Source organism: Piliocolobus tephrosceles, chromosome 14, assembly GCF_002776525.5.
Source record: "Piliocolobus tephrosceles isolate RC106 chromosome 14, ASM277652v3, whole genome shotgun sequence".
Classification (NCBI taxonomy): Eukaryota; Metazoa; Chordata; class Mammalia; order Primates; family Cercopithecidae; genus Piliocolobus; species Piliocolobus tephrosceles.
This window is the reverse complement of record NC_045447.1, coordinates 65,717,714-65,731,610: the sequence shown is the minus strand read 5'-3', so window position 1 is coordinate 65,731,610 and position 13,897 is coordinate 65,717,714. Positions and strand designations below refer to the sequence as shown.

The 13,897-nt window shown below is 38.3% G+C and overlaps 1 protein-coding gene and 1 pseudogene across 28 annotated transcripts in view; one reads left to right on the top strand and one right to left on the bottom strand.

Annotated features, from left to right (window-relative positions):
• The window catches only part of NFIB (nuclear factor I B), a 444,635-nt gene that overhangs the window by 114,706 nt on the left and 316,032 nt on the right, over positions 1-13,897 (bottom strand). The window lies entirely within an intron of this gene.
• LOC111543397 lies at positions 5,680-7,121 on the top strand (annotated as a pseudogene).

The following is a 13,897-nucleotide window of genomic DNA, read 5'->3' as shown; positions in this document are numbered from 1 at the left end:
TCTCACCAAGAAAGACAGCATATCTCAAGGTACAAAAGGCACAAAAGAAAATTAAACTGAGCTTAGGAAGAAAGTGCTATGGACAATTTTCCATGAAAAGCCAAAAGGGAATATTGGGGCTATGTTGAACTTACCTGGAGTCCACAGACAGAACACACATAGACCCCCTATATTAATTACCAACAGACACGAGAAATAGTAGGTGGCTCAGGTTTAGGCACTTTGAGAATTCCATATTCCTCACATGGAATTTTTTCAAAGTAAATAATAAAAGCTTTGCTTTATGAAGTATTAGAGACACGGGGTTGCCCTTCCATAACAGACATCACTAGGCCCATCACACTGCACATCTCCAAGGGGCATGATTCACAGTGTGGGCTACGGGGAGAGAGCCTTCTAAAGTTGTTTAGGATGTTTACTATGGCATTCTACATATCATTTAAAAACCTTATAAATCATCCTAAAATTTAGAATTTAAACCTGGAACAATTATTTGGATAAAGTTTCTTATATTAACAGGTTTTTAAAATTTCAATCTTCAGAAAAGTGTTTGTTGTCAGTGAAGAACGGCATACAATCTAGATTCCAATTCAACACAGATCTCCAAAAAGACCAATTAAAGGAGAAGTAGAACAGCTTGCTGTATCATGACAATAAATGCTACTTGCCTTATTGTCATTTCACAATCAGTGATACATTCAGTCCACAAATTCTAGTGAGCATCAGATTCATTTGAGATGCTTGTTAGAAATTCAGATTCCTCGACCTCACCCGTAATGACTGGGACTTGTACAGCAACGCTGGGGCCAAGAAAGTGCTCTCAACAAGCACCCCAGGTAACTCCCGTACATTGTTCTCAGCCAGTGTACAAGGGACTTGGCTGCTGATGCTTGCTCACAGACACCAAACTGGAAAGCAAAAGGCAATATGTGACTATAGAGTCCTGAAAACACAAACAAACAAAAATGCAGTCCTTAAGCCAAAACCAATCTCCACTTTTCTCCCTCTCCCTGCCATGTGATGCACCAGCTTTGGCCAAAAATCACACACGTACAGTGAATCCTAAAAAGCAACTAAATCCAAATCCACATTGAACCATTCTGAACTCTATCACACTTCACAGAGCTTTAAATAGAATTCTACTCAAAACATCATACCCTGACTGGCCAAGGGATTCTTTGGGTTCTGTTGCTTTATCCAAGTGATCCAAAGTGACCCAGGTTCCACTCTGCATGTTCGCTTCTACAGCTTTCTCCAAGTCGAACACAGAAGGATTAAAAAGAAAACACAAATATTGGCATAGGTGACTTGAGGTTACTTGACCTTTCCGAAGGAAGATTTTTTGGCAATTGTGTTCTGGCAGCTCCCTGGAAGGCAAGGCCAGGACACAAAGAGGAAGACAGGAAGCCGGGAGCTGGCCATGTGTCCTTGGCAGGCAGTAGTGCGGCAGGGTGAACCACCTCGTCCCTGCCAAACCAGAAACAGTGGGGAAAGCCCAGCTAATTGGCAAGTCACAGCCGGCTACAGTGTACATCCTCGGCTTTAAATGCCTGATAAAGTTAAATGGCATGCCAGACCCTAATCTACTTAAACAGGATCCTCCTTCACTTTCAAAAACTTAACTTGCCCATTTGTGTTTCCTTAAGGAAGTGGTAAGGCAGCATCTTAGAATGTAAGGGCTGGAAAACTTCAAAAGAGCAAAAAAGTAAAGATGTGTTGGAGTCTCATTATGCTTATAGCCATTTTACTTTGTGAAAGGGCCATGTATGTTTGTGCTTTTGGTTTTAGCTAATAAGACTTCCACTTGCTCATTTAGTTTTATTTAAAAGAAACTCTCAAGTCAACATTGCAGACTGATTATGACTTCACTTCATTTGGAGGATCCAGGCATTTTTTTTTTAATTTCACAAAACTCCTAAAGATATCCAGGGAAACTGCAGAGTTGCCCCCAGTTTCCAGTCAGCTATTGTATTTACTTACACGTTACTTTGCTCAATCATATTTGCTAAGGTATTTCTGCATATACTAGCATAAAATCACCACTTTCTGAGTCTTTTATGGCTAAAATGTGGAATCACACAGGGAGAACAGAAGCAGAGGGGATTGTCCAAATAAACTGCTCCTCAGTGCTGCTGCTAACAGAGTGAATCCAGGGACCTGTACCCCGGAGCATAATTTTGCCCCTAGGTCTGAAGGCTTGTTAAGAGCCATTTAAAGGGGTGCACTCAGTAGTTGGGCATATTTCCTTCTATTTTCTGTGAAACTGTTCACGCCTTCTTCAAAACTCAAACCAAAATTTCAAATCAGCTTCTCCTCCTTAAAATATAATAGTCAATGGTGAAATCTGAAGAAGAAAATGCAAATTTCCTCTCAGAATCGATAGAAGAGAAAGATTACAATAAACATAATCCACTGTTTTCATCAGAAGTTTCTTAAAGCCTACAGAATATTCATCCTTTAAGCAACCCAGGACCCCAGAATCTGTTTCAGTGAAGTTAGAACAAGGAATAAAACACAATGCCAAAACTCACATACTCTCTGATCACGATCTGAGATAAGAAAATAATAATCCTCATGTCCAACACTAGGTCTCAGGATCAGTAAGTCAAGTGTGTGTTTCAGCTCCAAAATTACTATTTTTTTTAAGACACAACTTGACATACCCAGACTTTACTTAGTTAACTTTTCACACTAAGTATCCCTGGCTTTTGGAAATTCTCCTTCCCCTTTCCTTTAGGGCACTACTCCTTTCTAGGTCCAATCCTCTATTTCTGAGGGCTCCTTTCCTGTCTTGATGGCTATCTCCTTCTCTTCTGTCGGTCCCTTAAATGTTGCTGATCCCAAAGACAACCCATCCCACTTGGCCATCTTCTTGTCTTTGTATATTCCTCCTCGGCAAACTCAGCTAGGTCCATGTTTACAAATACTACCCATTTTTTTGAGAACTCCGTATCTCCATATCTAGCACTAACGTCTTCTTTAACTGCAAAACTCCTCCTGATGTTACTAGTGCACAACCTTTGTACACTCTCACACCCCTCCCCCAACCAACCAATCCACATCTCAATTAATGGCATTCACAAGTTTCCCAAGCTGAAAACGCTCATTCCAGAAATCCCATCTCCCTAAAGCCTCACATTCAGTTGTCAGCCCAGACTCTACCTTTCAAGCCCACTTCCCCATCTCCTTCCCAACTGGTGCTAAGTCCCTTATTGAGCTTCACATTTTTACCTCACAATAGCCTCAGCCTCCTCAGGCCACAATGATTCACTCTTCACACTATAACCAGACTCCATCCTCTGCACAGCCATCAGGAATCACAACACTTCACTCCTTAAAATACCTTGGTGGCTTCCAAATGCTAGCTAGAATAATCTACAACCTCCTTAGTACAGCATTCAAGGTGATCCAAAACCTGGCCCCAGCCTAGCCTCACTCTTACAGAAACCATCACCCTTTGCTCTCCCCCTCACACCCACACCCAACTTCTTAATATTCTTCTTAACAGTCCTAGAATATGCCGTGTAACTGCAGGTCTGTGACTTTGCTCATATGGTTTCTATGCCTGGAATATCCCTTATTTGATGCAAGACAAACTCCTAATTCATCTTTAGGAGTTCTTGAATTTCATCTGTTACATCCTTCCTGAACCTTATTGCCCCACCTAATGAGGCCTCCCTCTGGGGCCCACGTGGCCTTGCTCACACTTCAGTGCAGAGCCTGACCAATGCATTATGGTTGGTTGTTTATACATTACTTCTCTCCAAGATTGTGACCTCCCGTATCCCAACTTCCCCTGAATAATTTTGGGAATCTATTTAAATGGCATAAAAATGTTATCTTGGATGTATTATCCAGGTAGAAACTGAGACAAAGAGCATTAATTCCCAAAAGAAAGACAAAGCAATCTTAAAAACAAAAAGTCATAATGAGCTATCAATTTATACAGGTAATTAACATTCAATATTCTGATTGTGACATATACAGATGATATTTATCCATTTGTTTAGTTTTTTGAAAAGGACTGAACGCCTACAGTGGTCCATGTATCATCCTTGGAATTCAGTCTACAACAGTCAATAAAAGATTATCTGTTCCTGTCTTCATGCAGCTCATGGTTTCATTTGTACTATGTTGACTTTCATTCACTTGCTAACAGGTAAAATGTGCTCTCTATACAATTTACAAATAAGCAGAATCTGTAATCATTATGTTTTGAAAATATATTGACACTTTTCACACATACACAAAGATTTAGTAGTGGGACAAACTTTTTCATTTAATTTTTGTTTATAGCAACTAAAACATGAGAGACTAAAAGCCACAGACTGCAAAAGTATTATTTAGCTGTAATAAGCAGAATGTGTAAAGGTGGTATGATGACAAAACAGCTACTGCAGCATGAAATAGTGAGACTATAAAATAATGAGACCAGAGATTTAAAATTCTCTGACCTCTATTATCTTTCAGAATAGCTGAAAGGGGTCTATTGACTAGTTTGGGAGCTGAAGAGTCAAATACTATTTCAGAATGAAAATTACTTTGTGGTCACACCCCATTATAGAATACTGATGGAGCCAGACTACATGAATGTCTCAAAAGGAGTACTGAGAGAAAACATTGTAAGAATTGGTTTTCTGCTACTAAAATCCATCCTCAAGAAAAAACAAAAGCTAATTTTAAAAAATCATAACCAAGGCAAAGTTTCTAAATGGAATAACATGAAAATATCAGTTGTACATTTTTTGCCTTTTAGAAAAACGACCCATGTGTATAGCATTTTATATGGTTTTCTCTAATGTATCTGAGAAATGTGTAAGCAAATCTATGCAAGGAGATATCATGGATTGTGATGTCATATTTCTTATGAAAAAAATCCCCTTTACAATGTCAATTAATACCAAATTTAGCTTTAAAACTCCATGACCTCTACCATTTTTTAGGTTAGCTGAAAAGGATCTATTGACTAGCTTTGTGAGCTGAACAGTTGAATGCTACTTATATAGAAAATTATTTCTTTCACTCCATAAGAATAATTATCATGGTGATCACACAATTATTATAATTATATCTGTAAGAACTGTTATCAGGAATCTATCTCTGAAACAGTTTCACGCATTGCAGGGGACATTTATCTTTTTTAATGATCATCAACACGAGTATCTTTTTATAGCTATATAAGTGATTTTTACCTCTTTCTATTAATATCCTCTTGCATGCTTTAGAAGCCAAAGGAGACAGCCCCAACACTTTTTTTTCCTAAAGCAATTGTTTCAGTTAGCCAGGCCAATGGCATCTTTTGAGACAGAAAGCTACCCTTCCCATTCACAGCAACATAACATTCACAATGTGCTTTCCTAAATGGATGGAAAACCCCTCAAAAAAGCCCCTCAAATCTGTGTTTCATAAACTGTACTCTTAGCAATAAAGTTTATTACAGACCTAAAGTATCTGCATAAACCCGGTTAATTGAAAAGTGGGTGGAGAAGGCTGCCAAATTAAATGTTTACATTAGCACAGCTGTATTGTAAAAACATTCTGCCCCCTGTGCTTTGTAATTATAAGATATTTCTGGACTGTGTATCTCTACAAAGTTTATCTCCACTGCCAAGAGTGTCTTGGCACGGAGCGACTGCAGTTTTTGGCAGCCAGGAGCTCTCCGCGCGGGCAGGATCTAAAATGGCTGCCAAGCGGCCTCCTGAAATGTCGCCGGCGTGGGCCCGCCTCAACAAGGGCAAAGGCCAACCCTGTTACCACGGCAGGGTCTAAAGTCTGTCTCACAGGAAACCAAAATGTGTATTTTCCTCATAAATAAGACTTGGTACCACAACTTTTGTGTTGTAGTAGTTAAAGCTGTTTGAAAAACTAACTACAAAGGAATATTGGAATACTACCAATTAGAAAATGGTGAGGAGGGGTCTTTTATGAAATTCTGCTGACCTCAACATTTCAATCACACAAAATGCCCACAATATTTTCTGCTGATTAAAAAACTCACTTAATTTGTGGGGAAAAAAAGGTTAAAAAAAAAAACCCCAAAAATTCTGACCATATTAAAACATACTATAGAGAAGCATGAGCAAAGCCAACACTTTCCCATTTGCAATGGCAGGATTTGGACATAAACTTATAACCTCTATCAAAGCATATGTGCATGAAAAATAGAAACAAAATTAATTTGTTTTCTTCTCATCCTTTAAAAAGGCTATGTTTCTCTTACAGCATTAAACAACATAAACAAAAGAAAACCTTTTCATTCCCTTCTATGGCAAAGGCCTCAACATTTGAGAAATTAGCGCTCTCTTCCCACCGCCCATCGCCCAAGATGGCGGAAAGGAAAGAAAGCCAAAAGGAAGAAGGTGGCTCCGGCCCCTGCTGTTGTGAAGAAGCAGGAGGCCAAAACAGTGGTGAATCCCCTGTTTGAGAAAAGGCCGAAGAATTTTGGCATTAGACAGGACATCCAGCCCAAAAGAGGCCTCACCCGTTTTGTGAAATGGCCCCGCTATAGCAGGTTGCAGCGGCAGGGAGTCATCCTCTATAAGCGACTAAAAGCGCCTCCTGCGATTAACCAGTTCACCCAAGACCTGGACCACCAAACAGCTACACAGCTGCTTAAGCTGGCCCACAAGTACAGAACAGAGCCAAAGCAAGAGAAGAAGCAGAGTCTATTGGCCCAGGCGGAGAAGAAAGCGCCGGCAAAGGAGACGTCCCCACTAAGAAGAACACCTGTCCTTCAAGCAGGAGCTAATACCATCACCACCGCGGTGGAGAATGAGAAAGCTCAGCTGGTGGTGACTGCATAGGACATGGATCCCATCGAGCTGGTTGTCTTCTTGCCTGTCCTGTGTTATAAAATGGGGGTCCCTTACTGCATTATCAAGGGGAAGACAAGACTGGGACATCTAATCCACAGGAAGACCTGCACCACTACTGCTGCCTTCACACAGGTTAACTCAGAAGACAAAGGAGCGCTGGTGGAAGCTATCAGAACCAATTACAACGACAGATCCGATGAGATCCATCGTCACTGGGGAGGATATGTCCTGGGTCCCAAGCCTGTGGCTCCCATTGCCAAGCTCAAAAAGGCAAAAGCTAAAGAACTTGCCACCAAACTGGGTTAAATGTACACTGTTGAGTTTTCTGTACATAAAAATAATACAAATTTTCCTTCAAAAAATATCTGCGGAATTAACTATGTCTGTGGCATAAAACTGAAAAAAATTGAGATCAAATACATAGTCTCTGTAAATGAGTTCCAAGGGCTGACCAAAGGAACAAAAATTGGAAGGAAGTGAGGGGAGGGGACGGGGAAAAAAGAACGGAGGGAGGAAGGGGAAAGGAGGGAGGAAAGGAAGAAGGGAGGGAGGAAAGGAAGGAAGGAAATAAAGGGAAGAAATGAAGGGAAGGAAAGGAGGGAGGGAAGGAAGGGAGGGAGGGAGGGGAGGAGGGAAGGAAGGAAAGGGAGGAAGGAAGGAAAGGGATGAAATGAAGGGAGGGAAAGGAGGAAATGAAAGGAAGGGAAGGGAAGAGAAGGGAGGAAGGAAGGGAGGGAGAGGGAAGGGAGGAAAGGAGGGAGGGAAAGGAGGGAAGGAAGGAAGGGAGGGAGGGAGGGAGGGAAAGCAGGGTGGGAGGGAGGGAAAGAAGAAAGGAAGGGGAAAGAAAACACGGGAAGGAGGAAATGGATGGAGACACTGCACAGAACTAAAAATATATACTGATTTGTTCATAGTAGGAATATAAAAAACAGTTGAATAAATTTTTTAAAATACTTCGTAAGTACACCTTCATAAGTACAATATATACACAAAGTATATATTGTCTCTGTCTTTTTTTTTTTTTTTTTCTCTATTAAACTTAAATCCCAGCTAACAGGCTATGTTAGCAGCAGCCAAATACTGCATAATGAGCTCAGTGGATTTTTCTTTGAGACTGTTCCACAAGTTTAAGCTCAGATTGAGAGACACATTCGTCCTGGTGTACTCCTGTAATCATCATTGGCAGTGATTACTCTTCAGTAATCTAAGCTTCAACTGAATCCAACATTCTTGCCTCTGCTGAAAGATAATTCAGAGGTGAAAGATGAATTCCATAATGCTGACACAAACTGGTGGTATTCATCATAGTGCTTATTCACTAAATGCCCATTCTAGCTTGAATTATATCTCCACACACTCAGTACAGCCACACGAATATTGTTTACTTAATTTTTAAAGACTCCATTTTAGAAGAAAATCTAATGGCTCTTTAATCGTATATTTTGAATAATGTCTATCCTCCAGTAGTCACCTGAAACACACACACACACACACACACACACACACACTTTTCCTGGACCTTTTTACAGCAGAATAATTTCTCAGCATTATTAATTATGTTTCTGCATAAAACACATTTAGGGACTTTTATCCTTTGTTTAATTAGTTATCAAAATAATCAGTCACATGGCTCTTTAATAACGGGCCACTCTTAATAGGTGAAACAGAGTGGCTGTGTTCAAAAAATACCTCTAGTTCACTAGTAACTTACTAACTCTCTTTTTTTCTTTTTTTTCTTTGAGACAGAGTCTCGCTCTGCCACTCGGGCTGGAGTGCAGTGGTACGAGCTTAGCTCACTGGCAACCTCCACCTCCACCTCCCAAGGCTCAAACAATCCTCCCACCTTGGCCTCCTGAGTATCTGGGACCACAGATGCGCCTGGCTAATTTTTTGTGTTTTTGGTACAGACAGGGTTTCACCATGCTGCTCAGGCTGGTCTCGAACTCCTGAGCTAAAAACAATCTACCTGTCTTGGTCGTGCAAAGTGCTGGGATTACAGGTGTGAGCCACTGTGCCTGGCCCTTACCAACACTCTTAAAACTTGAGCTAATTTCTTTCCTTTCATGAGATTTTATGGTCTGACACTGCTAACTTATTACCTTTTCTTCCTTGAGAGTTTCCAAATACTAAAACAACAATCTGCGCTCAACAAACAGAAGAATTCAATAAATGTTGATTGATCACCTAGTAGTACCTGCAAAGAGACCCTGTGCTATTATATACAGAGTTATTAGATTCAGACAACATGCTTCACAAAAAAAAAAAAAAAAAAAAAAAAAAAACCTAAGGGATGGTTTCAGATTCTGCCTGTGTCTGAGTTTCAGTCATGTTTGGTATATATTGCCAAGTGGCTATATTTTATATCCCCAACTAGAATACAAGTTTTTGGAGATCATACTCTATGTCTTATTGACTGCACAAGACAGTGCAACGCATATAATATTGTCACCTACAACTGAAAGGATTCCAGTGAGGCTAAATGATGATTAGCTGTGTAAAATCCCACTATTCCATACATTGTATGTGCTTACAATGTTAGCTTATCCTCCTCTTCAGCAGCAAAAATCTTCTAGGTGAACAGTAATAAAATAATAGTAAGGCTAACAGTCATGAGTATTTGTTTACATGTCCAATACTGTTCTCAATATTACAGTATCCATAGATTTCATCCTTGCGATAACACTAAGGGGTGCTATTATTATTATTCCCATTTTCAGATGAGAAAACTTGCCTAAGGCTATCCAACTAATAACCGAAAAAGCCAGGAATTAAACCCAAGCCAAACTGACCCCAGAATCCAATCTAAATTACTGTCTTCCCAAATTAGAGGTGTCACCACTGGACAGAAAAAGAAATACAGTCCAGGTAGAGGTTTCACCTCTGTAATTACAAGGTTCCTTTAGTCAATTTTTTTCTAATTTTTGACACATACCTTCCCAATTTTCCTGACAAAAACCTCCCTTGAGTGGAGGCCACTGACTGTGGTGAGTTTATGTTGTGGTTTGGTAATGTGTACAAACTGGGAGGAGGATGAGACCAGAAAACCCCTTTTGCCCATAGCATGCCACAAATTAAGGACTGAGTCAGTGCATGCTGCTGACAGGCAAAGAGCCAGCTTGGCCTGAGCAGCAACATGCAGGGACTGCATGTGACACCAGACACCCTTTTCAAAGCCACTACCTTCCTCCTTCCCCACAAACCTCTTCATCTCCCACCAAAGTCCTGAAGCTTCACCACAGGATCAAGTAATCCCCCTCTAAGCCACATCTCGTAAATGACAGTCTAATTTCTCCCACGTGTCATTTTTCACATGAATGTTACTATGGTCTTGGCTGTACTTAACCAGAGTTCAGGGTCTGATGGTTTATCTACAGAGACAACGTGACCACAGAGAAGAGCCCGTTTCCATTGCCACCTGAAAGACAGATCCACCAACACAATGTTCACCACTTTCTCACACAGGGCTAAATAAGACTCAAGGAAAGAGCCCACGGTCAAACGTTTCCTGGGTGGAACTGAGGTGGTGGGTTCCCATAGAGAGCACAGCACCATCAGATTCACAAAGCCAAATGCCTCAGCATGATGATATGAAAAGATGACAAGCTGCACACAATGTTCAAAATCTAAATTTGAAGGTCACTTCTCACTCCCTAAATAGTTTTATCCCCCAAAAGTCACTTTAGAATCATCTTTCCACTTTTACTCCATATTTGTAATCTGATTTTAATGATCCCGGGGTAGGCCATTTTTTTAAACTCCAGACAGGTTCTGATTCATCTATACAACAAAGCAATATGCAGCGTTAATAAACGACTAAGAGAGTAAACCAGTATGTGTTCAATGTGATGGCAGTTTAGATTTTTTATTTCAATTGGCAATCATTCTGACATCAGGGTTAAACTGTCCTAAAAAAGAAAAAAAACACGCCTCATTCCAAATTTAATTCAAGAAAAATTGAATTATTCTCATGTCTACCTGTGGCAAAACAAGAAATGACTTTACATCTCAGAAATGTTAGTATGAATTACGATTAAATTCATAAAAACAGACATGGCTTAAGTTTTTATTTTACTACTTTGAAGTTGTAATGTATTTATTTTCCTGGTATTTTTACTTAAAATATCTTTTTTTTTTTTTTTCTTAAGGACTCTTCACAAGTACTTTTGATAGAGTGGTATAAAATTATCCTATTCCAATGACCATAATATGAAAATCATTTTGCCAGAAAACATCCTAGAAGTTTCCCTCATTTTAGGTACTTGGGATTATTCTCATAAACTGAGGACCATTCAACAATGTTTTGAAGATATATACTATTCTATTCAGAGGACAAGGCATATATTCAGAAAAATGCAAAAATACTCATCTTTTCTCAAACAACTCCAATATTAAATTCATCTAGACCCACTGATTCACTCAATCTATTTTTTTAGTTTAGTTTACAATATGATATTATTTTTGCCCTCATCCCTTCTTTGCAACACCCCACCCAAAAGGGAAAAGAAACAGAGATGAACGAATAACAAAATTGTACACAAATAAAAATGAAATGTTTTCCGATAACTAGCATGTCAGAGTAGACAAGTTATTTTTTTCCACTATCACTTTCTTACATGATCTGCAGCAAAATTATTTGCCTCTGTTTTATGAATCATAGCCTAGCCTTTTTCATATATAATGGAAAAAATATTGCAGATTATAACTACCATTTTTGACATGGAGATATTTTAAATTCAGTTTTATGACATGCTTATGTTCTTTTCATCACTGAAAAATTGCTCATTTCCAATACTAAACTGGTATTTCTTTAAACAAAGTCCATGTTACTGCACTAATGGTAACTTTAGGATTTGGAAGGAAAAGGATCACAACTGATAAGCAAATGCAATGACAAGCACTGACAAAGACTCAACATTTATTAGAAGGCAATTGCTAAAGAATGTGGCTTTAATTGTGCATACATATTTTTATTCATTAAGATGAATAACCAATAAAATCCCACACTATGGTGTCCCAGCCTCATAACACATTAATAAAGTTTCTTAAAGGTTTTGGCAGGGGGCCAGCACAGTCCATTAACTCTTTGCAAGTTGTAAAAAGAAGTAAAGTCATTTCAGTGTGTTTTGTGGTTATGAATGAAACAGCAGGCAGCCTGTATGGAAACGTCACTTTGGATATGGTACTGGTAATGGATGCTTTGCTGCGCAATCAGAACAGTGTGGGGAGAAGTTAATGCATCCTACCACAACCCAAGCCCAGCGCACTGAAAAGCTAATTTACTTAAAAGTGGAGGGAAGAGAGCAGAGGACTACAAGTTTGGAAGATCTATTTATTTTGCTAATAGGCTGTCACATTGCCTCTGGGTAAACTTGCCCACTGTGAAACCCAAAATTACAGAATACATTTTAAGTGACTAGAACTGCTTTTCCTGATTACTTTTTTTTCCTAATAAAACCTGGTTGCTTGGGCATTCACTTGGTGAGTGCTGGATCATAAATTACAAAAATGCTTTTCATTTAATACAAGAAGCAAAATTCTATCCTTTGTACTTTTTTGTTTTACATACTTGAATTAAGTCATATAAATAACTACAACAATTGGTAGCTATGTATTTGTCTCTGACTTTGCCTAACAATTTGAATTGAAGTGCTACACATCTCCCCAAAGCTTTACAATGCCATCTGTTCTCATTTTTCATGACACTACAAACATTTTCCTTTGGAAAAAGGATTCTGTATTTTGCTTCCTTTTTAGAATGAAAACTGGAAAACTTGAATGAAACTAAATATATAGAGAAGCATCCAAGTTGTACGTGTAAAGTAGTAAATGTAGAGGGTATTTAAAACATTTTTGTGGTTAAGATCTCTACCCTTTTCATCTGTTCCACTCTAGAGATAAAAGTTCTTTTTTACTTTAAGATTTTTGCAAGAAATAATTCAAAACTTTAAAAATAACGAAAAATGAACTTAAAAAGTGATTCAAACCCTTGAGTTTGAGAACACCAAAAAAACAGAATTGCTTTACAAATTGTTTTTGGCACTTCATTTATGAAGAAAATACACTAAAATGTAAGTAAGTATACATACACACATGTGCACACTCACACACACACACACACACACACACACCCCTCCGTTAATCCCTAACCAAATATAAATAGCATCATTAGTCAATTACTTCTGATTGTTAAAACCACAAATTGGTTATAATGATCTGTCACTTTACATGGCCAAATAATAAAATTTCAACCAGAAGAGATGATTACTATAAGTACAATAGAAAACATCATTCACTATTTTAATTTTTTTTTTGAGTTTTTACTGGAAAAAAAAACAGAAAGAAAATTCTTAACTTTCAAATGTAAACGTTCATCACAGTCCTAAAAGAACTTCCCACTTCAAATTTCATTTGTGTCAGTGTTAATATGTATCAAAATAGTTGCATCTCTTGTACACTGTGGTTTTTCTGGGAAGTTACTCATCTTTGATTAGATGAAAGTAAAGTCTAATGAATAGGTTGAAACCCTATTGAATTTCTGCATCTCTGTATTTATGGTCATTTTTGTCTCTATTTGGACTGAAAGCCAGATACTCAACAATCATTCCCTAAAAATTTAAAGTATTAATTGCACACATGTATTTGTACAATGTTAAGTATCACTGCAACCTGGAAAAACCCGGGGTAAAATTAAAATTTGTCATTTAAAAACAAGACTGCTCTTAGCTTAATCCTCTACAATATTATATTCAAAAATAATTTTTCTGTGTGATTAACAGTAATATTACCTGGGCTATTTTTTAAATCTGGAATTAGAATTCAATTTTTAAAACTGCACTCAAAAAAACAGTTGTAGATATGAATGGATCTGGGAAGTTTCTTAAAAGAAATACATTTTATCCTAGATCAATAAGAAACAGCAAGGAAATGCATAGAAACAGGATATAGGGAATATATAAATTGAGTCTACACTGGTTAAGAAATAAAGTTAAATAAAATAATTCCACTCACTTTAAAATGACACTGTGCTGAAAAATAATGAAAATAGATAAAAGCTTTGACCACCCCCATCGTCTACCTTAAAA